Source organism: Mustela erminea, chromosome 9 (genome assembly GCF_009829155.1).
Source record: "Mustela erminea isolate mMusErm1 chromosome 9, mMusErm1.Pri, whole genome shotgun sequence".
Lineage (NCBI taxonomy): Eukaryota > Metazoa > Chordata > Mammalia > Carnivora > Mustelidae > Mustela > Mustela erminea.
Genome location: NC_045622.1, coordinates 104191109 through 104202792, shown reverse-complemented (window position 1 = coordinate 104202792; position 11684 = coordinate 104191109).

Here is an 11684-nt window from a genome sequence, read left to right as displayed (position 1 = left end):
GCTTCTCCCTCTGCCTCTAGCCTGCCACTCTGTCTGCCTGTGCTTGCGCTCTGTATCTCTCTCTCTAACAAATAAATAAAATCTTTAAAAAAAAAAAAAAAAAAGAAGAAGAAGAAAGAAGAAGAAGCTTCTGCAAGGTGACAAGTGAATGAATGCACACAGTCCCGCTCTCCCCGTGTAACGACAGAGACTCGGGAGAGCCCCACCCATGAAACACGAAAGAGGGTAAGACCTCCATGGAAGGTTGGGACAGAGGGATGGAGTGGCCTTCCTCCAAGGCTGCAAGAGTTCAGACTCTGAAGCTGGTGGGACAAGCCCTGGCTCTACCATTTACCAACGAAGAGTCGATGCATGTTACTTGTGCCTCAGTTTCCCTTTCTGGAAAATGGCACCTACGTACGGGGTTGTAAAGCCCTCGAAATACATAAAGCCCTCAAAATACTCCGTGTCCAGTGTCCAGCGGGGGCTAGGCCTGCACCAGGCGGAGATGAGGGAGGGCTTGCTACCTGGAGGGCCCTGCAAGGGCAAAGGTGGGTAGCGCTGGCAGGCCAGGGGTGGTGATGGGTCCCAGGTGGCTGGGGCACTGTGTGGGGAGGCACTCAGTGGGGAGAGGCTGTGTCAGGTTTTCCTTTTAGCAGCTGGCGGGACAGAGGAGGTGGTGAAAGCTTTGAAATAGTTGGTAACGCTGTAAGGGAAACTCTGGAGCTGCTAGGGACAGCCTGGCCTGAAGCCCACAGAGGATGGGGCGGGGCGGGGGCTGGATTCTGGAGGTGTCTGCTCTTAGACTGAACTCCCATTAGGTCTGGGCTCTCAGTGGTTTGTCGGTTTGTTTTTGTTTTTGTTTTTTGCTGTGGGGCGACACCCAGCGGCTGTCACTGGAAACTGCAGGAGATGCAGCCGGTGGAGCCCTCCTAAGGCTGGGGGGCTCCTGAACGGAACTGAGGAGGGGGCAGAGCCACTGTCGCCTCAGCCACGGACCACTCTGCCTCACCTGCCCACAAGGGGCCGACCTGGCAAGGAGTGCTCTGGGAGGGCGAGGGCCAGAGCCTACAAGCAACAGGAGACTAGGGGCTGCTCACCAGGTGCCGGTCTGGGCAGTAGTCAAATTGCTGTGTGCCTTTTGGATCTCTTGGCTCGAGGCCTGTTTTCCTATCTATAAAACAAAGCAACAGACTAAATGACCCTTCCAGATTTTAAGCAGGAAATCCAGGGCCCAACTCAGCCCCTCTTTCCATAACTGTTCCCATTTATTAAGCATTTTCCGTGCAGGTGCCGAGCTGTGCCGTCTTTTCACTCTTCAGTCCAGCCCTACGAGTAGGGACTATTGTTACTCCCCCCGCTTTATACACGAGGAAACTGCCTAGGCCTCAGGAGCAGAAAGGGGTAGAGCCAGCTTTGACTCCAGAATCCACACCAAGTCCTGCTAAAACATGCTGGCAAATTTGGTGTGAAGTGCTGGCACTGTAGCAGTAGACTCTCACACCATTTGGTTGAGCTCAGTGATTTTCCAAAGGGACAGACTGCCCTGGCCACATGGGTGACCTCTTTCTTCTTCCTAGACCTGCCCCTTCCTGAGCAGTAAAATTCAGCCCTGTTTTCCTCCTGTGAGAAGGCACAGCTACAGACACCCTGAGGCTGGCCTCAAACACCAGCAGCTGCCTCGCCTCTGAAGCCTAGAAGACTGAGGCTCAGGAGCCAGCTAGAGGATTTGGGGGCCCTGGTGCCCAGAACTCCATAGCTGGGACCACTAGGGGAGGGCCCTGATGGGCATTCAGGGCTAGCGTGCCCCATCCTTTGCTGAGTCCTGAATGGGGACAGACATCTGCACTCTGGGCTCTGGGCTCTGTGAGCTTTAGGTCCCTAGAGGAATATCAACTCGGGCGAACAAGGCAGCACACCACTGAGCAGGTGTCATTTGACTTTGATTGACGTGTGTCCTTACGACAGACCTCGGAGGGCAGGGCCAACTTTGTCAGGAAGAGAGGTTCAAGGAGGGAAAAGCTTCCTAACGCACCCAACCTTCTAACGGGGGAACAGGGTGCCCTGGTGGGGCGTGAGCTCTCCATCACAGAATCAAGCAGAAGTTTGAATTCACATGAGTCTGGATGACAATAATACCAAGCTCTCTTTGGGGCTGTATTTGGTACCAGGCACTGTTCTATGTGCTTCACATGTATTGACACATTCAAACCTGATCACAGTGAGGTGTGTTTCTCGAGGGGGTGGGTAGCATCAGCCCCTGCATTTTACAAATGAAGAAACTGAGACACAGAGAGGCTACTTCACTTGTCCGAGGTCATACAGCAAATAGGGGGAGGGGTCATTTTTTGAATCCAGGCAGGCTGGCCCCCAGGGGAAAGCTGTTGGCTGCTTTGAGGTTGCCTCGTGGGTTGAACTAGAAGGTTCTCCAAGCTATGAGCTTTGATGGCAGTTTTCTTTTTTGAAACTTGTGCCTCCCTTACCCTCTCCCACACAGAGCTCCTTGGTCGGTGCTGGGCGCCTCAGTGTAAAAATCCACAGAAGAAAGGTTTAAAATCATCCAAATTGGCCAAGACGACTAAGAGGCAGGAAGCAGGCCTCTGGGGTGCAGCTGAGTGGGAGGCTGGGGTGGTGCCCAGAGGGGACTTGGTTATCTTTTTTTTAAAAATTGTGGTAAAATACATGTAACAGAAAATTTCCCATTTCAACCATTTTAAAGTGTACAGTTCTATGGCATTAAGTATGTTCATGATATCGCACAGCTATCACCAGTGGCCATCTCCATAGCTCTACCAACTTCCCAAATTAAAACTGCGCCCATGAAACACCCCTCACCCTCTTGTCCCCCACCAGGCCCCGGCAACAACCCTGCAACCTTCTGCCTCTATGAATTGGGCGGCTCTCAGACTGCCTGTAAGAGGGATCGTACAGTGTGTGTCCTTGTGTGTCCGGTTTAGTTTACCTAGCGTCATGTCCTCGAGGTTCGTCCCCAACGTAGCCTGTGTCAAAATTTCCTTTAAAAAAAAAAAAAAAGGGCGCCTGGGTGGCTCAGTGGGTTAAGCCGCTGCCTTCGGCTCAGGTCATGATCTCGGAGTCCTGGGATCGAGTCCCGCATCGGGCTCTCTGCTCAGCAGAGAGCCTGCTTCCCTCTCTCTCTCTCTGCCTGCCTCTCCATCTACTTGTGATTTCTCTCTGTCAAATAAATAAATAAAATCTTAAAAAAAAAAAAAAAAAGGCTGAATGATATTCCATTGTGTGGATATACCACGCATTGCTTATCCATTCAGCAGAGCGTGGACTCTTGGGCTGTTTCCACTTCGGTTTATTGTGAATCGTACTCCTACAGACATGGAAGCACTAATACCACTTTGAGTGCCTGCTCGCATCTCTTCGGGGTGTAGACCCTTTGGTGGGAGAGGAAGAGGCAGGAGGGCTCCTGTCTTGAGGGAGACCAGGTCACATCCCTGCTCTGCCCTGACCCTCTTCTAGAACTTGGCTTTGCTGTCCAGCTCTGGCACTGATGGGGCTGTGTGACTTTCCTTAATTAACAACCCCCTCTGGTCCTGCTGCCTGTGAAGAGAGGGGCGGGGCCGGAACAGAAGGTTTGGCTTGTCTGAAGTTTGAGCCGTGTTGTTTGTTTTGGCCTCAGGGCCTTGGAACTCTTTCTTCAAACAGACCTGGAAATGATGGTTGGCTCCGCACTTCTGTCATCTGCGCCATAGCCGCAGCAGTACCCCAGCTCATTCTCTCTCGAGGTCCTTCCTCACCGCCAGAAACTGAAATAGCCGGAGTCTGATGGCCTAAGCCCACTCTCTCTCTGTCTCTCTTTTCCTAAAAGGGAACAATTCCCTCGGTGACCTGAGCACTCTCTCTCCACCTCCCGCCATGCCCGCACAACCTCTTCTGGTTCGCTTCCCCCGCAGGTGGACATTTCCTGGAAGAACTCTGGCGTGCCTCTTTGATGGCTGTTCCGTTTCTGTCTGTTCTGCTTCTTTTACTGTCTCCTCTGGGTGAACTGGTTGATCTTGCACAAAGTTTAAAAATTCATGACTCCCGGGGAAGATGAAATGAGACAGAGCAGAAAACAAGAACACAATCTCAGAGCTCCAAAGGGATGAAGATATTCTCGGCAGTGATCGGCAAGGAATTCAGGGCAGGGGTCCAGAGCAGTTCTGGATACCCAGAGATCTGGGTTCAAATCCTCCTGCCCTGTGCTCTCGGATGCCTTTAACTTCGTGACGTCTGTCCCCTTAGCTGTGTGATGAAGTCATGGTAGTGCGGCCTCACAGCAGAACCCACACAGTTAGGCTGAGGGATTCAGAAGAGACACATGTATGTGTTTAGCACCCAGGCCGGCACAGAGAAAGCACTCAGTAAGTGTTTGGGATGAGTGTACATTTCCCAGCTTCCGCTGTGGTAAGATAAACACAGTGTGTCCAGTTCTGGGGGGTCGAGAACCACTACTCCCAGCCGGAAGGAGTTAGAAGTGGCTCTGTGTGTGTCCGGGGAGGGGGAGTGGTGAAGATCCCGTGTTGGGACAGAAGAATAAAAGATGGGGGCAGTCTGGGTCACCGAGTCACCACAGAGCCTGACTGCCCAAAGAGCCTTTGTCACTGTGCCCTGCAGTGTTCTAGAAGGGGCTGCCCGGCCACCATGAGGCCGGGCACAAAGACAACACAGACGTCATGCCAAGCTCCCCACGGGCCTGACATGCACACACCGTAAGCCAGCTGTCGGGGGGCCATCACCATCAGGGCTGGTTGTTAGCACAGCACAACCTAGCCCGTTTTAACTTGGGAGCATTATAATCTTTAAACACTATTATTTCAGAATTAAGTGCAAAAGGTTGGGCATGACATCGAACACGGGCCATCTTTCCAGGCCTCATTGCTAACCCTCCCCATGTGTGTGGTAAACATACACTGAAAAGGCAGAGCCTGGAACACTCAGCCACCCTAGGAAGGGGCTGCGCCATTCTCACTGGACTTGGACCAAGTGAGAAATAAACTTGGCTTTGTTAAGCCACCGAGATCGGGAGGTTTCTTTACGACCATAGTCTAACCGGCCAGGTGCCCTTCTGCTCCAGACTCACCACGAACCATTTAGAGACGCTCCAAACATACCCTGCATTCTGTCAGCCCCTTTACCCCCGAGGTTTCCCTCCGCCTGGAGTGACTTCCTGGAGTGACTTGCCAGTGGTCTTCCTAAAGCCTGGATCTGCGTAAGTCACTTCTCTGTCAATATCACTCAGCTCCGGAAGTAGCCTCCAGGAGGTCCTGGGAAGGATGCAGGCGGCGGGCACCCAAGGAGCAGTGTAGGGTTCCCAAAGGGGACACACTACCTGATGTTTTAGGACGGACGGAGACAGACAGGTTTTTAACAATTTATAAACCGAAATCACCAAGTAATGGGAACAGTACATACAGGCAGCATGCCAGGCTCTTTTCTTACGAGAAGGCAAACGTGCAGAGGACTTAGGAGGACGGGCGGGGAGCCATGTAGCCCGGCTTTACGTGCGATTGCCCCCAGCTCACCAGTGGAGCCACGTTGGGCAGCTGGCGTGGCTTTTGGGCACCTCTGGTTCCCAGCAAAGGCGGGGTGACCAGTGTGCTTCTGCCTTTCTCTAGGAGGCCTAAGGGAACTAAATGAGAGGCGTGCCTCACACGATAAGCACATCTCGCTATTCTTAGTCCCAGGATAAAGTTAAAAAGAAGCGTGGTCTTGGCTGTCCTTCTGACACTGACCAGGACACCGACCACACGACCACGTGGCCCTCCTGCCACACAGTGGACAAGCACTGCAGGTGATGGGGATCACTGGTGTGGGTTTCCAAGCACTGACTGTATACACGCATCACCACAACAAATCCTCCTGGATGCTGACGATCTCTCTTTTTTTAAGATTTTATTTATCTATTTGACAGAGAGAGGGATCACAAGTAGGCAGAGCAGCAGGCAGAGAGAGAGGGGGAAGCAGGCTCCCTGCTGAGCAGAGAGCCCGATGCGGGGCTCGATCCCAGGACCCTGAGATCATGACCTGAGTTGAAGGCAGAGGCTTAACCCCCTGAGCCCACAGGAGCCCCCCGATGATCATTTTTTATGTGCCAAACTGATAAGTAATTGTATCAGAAAGACAGTTAACATCTTTCGCTCTCTCCACCTACATACATATGGGCTGTTGGCATTCTCAAAGCTAGTTAATGTCACGGTTTAAAAAGAGAATGGCTTTTTTGATGGAAAACTTGATTTTCATTTTAGATGTAAATCATACTAGGAAACCAAGAAATCTTTTGTGATAGACCAGTCCTCGCCACTCCCATTTTTCTCAGTGAGGAACTTATTTTTTTTTTAGGAACTTATTTTTAAATATGAATTTTTGTAACTCGATTAGACTACTTTTAGCTGCATTTAATTTTCATTTGAACATTTTATTTAAAATTTTTAAAAATTCGGGGCACCTGGGTGTCTCAGTCGGTTAAACAGAGCTGCCTTTGGCTCAGGTCATGATCCCAGGGTCCTGGGATTGAGCCCTACATGGGGCTCCCTGCTCAGTGGGGAGCCTGCTTTCTCCTCTCCCCTGCTGCCGCTCTGTCTACTTGTGCACACTCTCGTGCGCTCTCTCTCTGTCAAATAAATAGATAAAATCTTTAAAAAAATAAAATATTTAAAACTTCAATATGTAGTTCTGTTTGTTTTCACTGTTACAGACGTGGTTTTTGACAAAGATGTCATAGGAAGCCAATCGGACAGGAAGTCTTTTTAATAAATGATGTTGGAATAACGGGGTATCTCTATGGAAAGAGAAAAGAGCCTCCAATCTTACCTCACACCGTATCTAAAAATTCATTCAAGATATAAAGGTACCTTTGTGACTCAGAGAGAAGCAAAGGCTTCTGAAACAGGTCACAGAAAGCAATAACACCATCAAAGGAAAAGCTGATAGACGACTTCATCAAAACTGGAAAGTCTGGCTTTTCCAAGGACCCTGGGAAGAAAAGGAACACACAACTCCCAGACTAGGTAAAAAATACCTGCAAACATATATTGGCAAAGTACTGATATACAGGATGTATAAAGAATTCCTACCATTCAATAATAAAATGACAACAACCAAATTTAAAAGTGGGCAAGAGGCTCGAGCTGGCATCCCACAAAAGAAGACATATGACGGTACCTGGGTGGCTCAGTGGGTTAAAGCCTCTGCCTTCGCCTCAGGTCATAATCCCAGGGTCCTGGGATCGAGCCCCACCTAGGGCTCTCTGCTCAATGGGGAGCCTGCTTCTCCCTCTCCCTCTGTCTGCTTGTGTTCTGTCTAACAAATAAATGAAATGTTAGGAAGACATTTGAATAGTCATAAGCACATGAAGAGAAATTCAGCATCATTCGTCGTCAGGGAACTGCAAATGAAAACCACAGGGAGGTGCCAGTTTCTACCCACAAAGATGGCTAAGTTTTGAAGGACTGACTGACATCCGATGCTGGCAAGCTTCTAGGGCAGCTAGAGCTCTCGTACATTGCCCGTGAGAATGTAAAAGGGTACATCTGCTTTGGACCACGAGCTGGCACTTGCTTTTCAACTAGACCTACACCTACATATGACCTAGAAATTCTACTTCTAGATATTTACTGAGAAATAAGAACATTCAATCACAAAAAGAATTGTCTGGAACCCAGTACCAGAAGGAGCTCAGGTGCCCATCCATGGAATGAATACAATAAATGGGGTAGAGTCGTTTGACATGATGCATCAACTCAACAATAAACAGGACCAAATACCAATGTGGGCAGTGCCAAAAACATTATGCTGACTGAAAGCAGACACAACCAGAAGAGTACACACCACATGATTCCATCTTTATGAAATTCTGGAACAGACAAAGCTAATCTGTGGTGAAAGAAAAAGTCAGAGATATGGTTGCCTGGCGTGTGAGGAGGCGTACTGTAGGGACTGACCAGGGTGGAACAGGAGAGAACTTTCTAGGGTGATGGTAATTCCTGTTTCCTGATAGGAGTCTGGTGTGGGCGCCTGCTGGGAGGCAGCACATGTACACTTACGATTTGGGCATTTCATTGTATGTAAATTTTGGAGCAAAAGAAAACAACTTTATTTTTTTTTTTAAAGATTTTATTTATTTTAAAGAAAGAGAGAGAGATCACAAGTAGACAGAGAGGCAGGCAGAGAGAGAAGGGGAAGCAGGCTCCCGGCCGAGCAGACAGCCCGATGCGGGGCTTGATCCCAGGACCCTGAGATCATGACCTGAGCTGAAGGCAGAGGCTTAACCCACTGAGCCACCCAGGCGCCCCAAGAAAACAACTTTAAATATGTGCGTCTGATTAATGATATGTGTTCCACAATATTTAGGGGAAGCGTTCTGATATCTATCATTTTCTTTGAAATGAATCAAAAAGTAGATGAATTAATAATTAATGGATTAATTAATTTCCAACCCTCCAGAAAGGGATGGAAAGATGGGCAGATAGACAATGAATCAAGCAAGTAAAAAGTTAGTGGGAATCTAAGTGACAGATAGGTCATACAGTTACTTGCTGTAAAAGTCTTTCGAACATTGCTGTATATATGAAATTTTTTCTAATACATTAAAAAAATTCCACATTTTATGTATTTGAAAAAAAAATTTTTTTTGAAGTAGGCTCCCTGCCCAACATGGGGCTTGAAATCATGACCCTGAGAAGAGTCACGTGCTCTACTGACTGAGCCGGTCAGGTGGCCCCAAAGTATTTGTTTTTATAGCTACCTTGTTAGTTTTGGCAAGTGACGCCATTGATAACAGTTTTCCCCATTTACAGCTGTGATGTGAAGTTTCTTTTCAAAAATTAATTTGTTTAAATAAACAAGGGACTCCACTTAAGGACAACAGTAAGGAAATACTAGTATAGATGGGACACGGATATGGCAAAGTTCAGGAGGGCAAGGAGAGGGTGTCTGGGAAAGGTGGGGTGTTGGGAAGTTCACGGCAAGATCTGGGGAAACCTGGATTTCCCTCCTGTCTTGCTGCTTCCCAGCTGTGTAACCCCCCAACCCCTTACGATATTCTTTTTTTTTTTTTAAGATTTATTTATTTATTTGACAGACAGAGATCACAAGTAGGCAGAGAGGCTGGCAGAGAGAGAGGAGGAAACAGGCTCCCCACTGAGCAGAGAGCCTGATTCGGGGCTCGATCCCAGTCCCCAGGGACCATGACCCGAGCCAAAGACGGAGGCTTTAACCCACTTAGCCACCCAGGTGCCCCCCTTACGATATTCTTAATAACACTTTCTTTTCTTTAGCTTACTTCATTGTAAGAATACAGGATATAGTACATACACCATACATAATACGTGCAAGCAACTGTTTATCTTACCAGTAAGGCTTCGGGCAACAGTAGTTAGGTTTTTGGTTGAGTCAAGAGTTGTATGTGGGTTTTTCAGCCCCCTGTTGTTCAAGGGTTGACTGCACCGTGGGTCTGATCCAGCAAGATGTACTAGTCCGAATAGGATAGGCTGTAACAAGGGAATGAATAAAGCACGAAATTGCCCCAATTTGAGAGCCCCTGAAGCAGTTTGAGAGTTTAGGCGACCCCCTCCCTGGTGTAGGCATCCCATCTAGAACATGGGTTGGATGTCTGTGGCAAGGTAGCAGCCACACTCAGGTATTTCTTTCCTGTTTTTGTTTTTGTTTTTTTTTTTTTAAGATTTTATTTATTTATTTGACAGACAGAGATCACAAGTAGGCAGAGAGGCAGGCAGAGAAAGAGGAAGGAAAGCAGGTCCCCTGCTGAGCAGAGAGCCCGACTCGGGGCTCGATCCCAGAACTCTGAGATCATGACCCGAGCCGAAAGCAGAAGCTTTAACCCACTGAGCCACCCAGGTGCCCCTCTTTTCTGTTTTTAAGATTGTATTTGTTTAACAGACACAGCGAGAGAGGGAACACAAGCAGGGGGGGTGGGAGAGGAGAAGCAGACTCCCCGCAGAACAGGGAGCAAGATGTGGGGCTCGACCCCAGGACCCTGGGATGGTGACCTGAGCCGAAGGCAGATGTTTCACCGACTGAGCCCCCCAGGTGCCTCGTCGGAGTGTTTCTAAGGGCCAGGCCTGAAAGTGGCTCTCCTTACTTCTGCCTGCGCCCAACCTGCCAGTTCCAACCACACAGCCCCGGCCTTACAGAAGGCAGGCTGGGGCCATGTGGTCTCCCTGCTTGGTCAGGAAGAAGTGTCATTGGGGCGGGCAGACCCCGTAGTCCCTGCTGCAACCCCACCTTCTGTGTGCCAAACCAGCCAGTCTTTCTTCTCACGTATGGCACACGCACATTCTCCCCAAGGGAAGCCACCCTAAGTCTGTCCAGTCCCTGCACCTGGCTCGAAGCCTGGGGTCTCCGGAGACATGGGTGCACCAGCCTCTTCCTATCCCATGCAGCTCATCCTGGGACAGGGACCCACAACTGGAAAGACAGGCACGCGAACGCTGGGCGGCCCATCCAGTACGGGGTGGGGACGGCACTGCACCGAGGTTCCTTCGCTCACTGGTCCTGCTTTGCAGGAGACTGCGCTCACTGTTGGCACTGGCCCAGCTCTTCTATCCGTGGGCCTCCTCCTCCGCCATCTCTGAAATGGGCATGGCACAGCCTGTCCCCCCGGAGGGCTGCGGACTCCCCCTCCTGCTCATGCGTGGTAAGTCCTTTCACAGCTGCAAACTGTGGCTCCCGCAGCTCACGGTTCTGTGCGCAACACAACTTGTCACAGACCCACTTGCTTCTAGTCAGTTCTGTGCCCCCCCAGTCACACTCACCCGAAGTCCTTTCCCGGACAGTTCGAGCACATAACCTGTCTTGCTGGTTCCCCTCTGTACCTCTCCTCTCCTCGATGGCTGTCTTGACGGTACTTGGAATGATAAAAAGGATATGCCCTCGTCTGGTCCTGTCCTGAGGCACTTTATCTGAGGGAAAAGTTTCTCCAGGTTTTTGTGGCCCTCAATTTTCTTTTCTTTCTTTTTTTTTTTTAAATCTCATCTTTTTCTACTTAGGGCATAGAAGATTTTTCAACCCTGAAAGGCCCTGGATCTCTGGATTCTATTTCCCTTCATTACTACTTGAACATCACATAATTCTTTCCTGAGCTCATCTCTTCCTCGTAACTCTCCTCCAAATGCAGACAGAAGTAGCCGACAGAAAGGACTAGCTTCTGGCTTTCCAACCTCTTCTCCATGGGTTGGCAGCTTGGAAGGCATGTGGGGTTCCTCTCAAGTTAGAGAACACAATAGGTTTACCAAATTTTGTTAATGTGTAACATACTGAAGGCCAGTACAGTGCATCTTTAAAATTAAAGTCTGGGCATCTTTAACTGCCTTTTTCTACTTAAGTTGGGAGACACGTTATCTAGTGCAGTATCTACAAAAATTTCTGTCTGTGGTACCCTGATGAGAGGGTGGGAGCCAAGAAAAACAGGAGTGAGGGTCCCACTCACAGGGGCCTGGCATCAGAGTCTCTGGCTCGGAGGAGCCAGCACTGGGTCGTCAGCAAAAGCACAGGAGCCAGGGGTGTGCGAGAGGTTGGGCAACTCATCTCTGTACCCGGGAATGGGGTTTGCATGGACCCTCCTGACCAGCCATGCCCAGCAAACAGAGCCGGCCTCCAGCTTGGAGGGAAAGGACGGATAGTGACGGGGAGATCCAGAAAGCTTCATGCCTCATCTCTGCTGCTGGAGGCAGGCC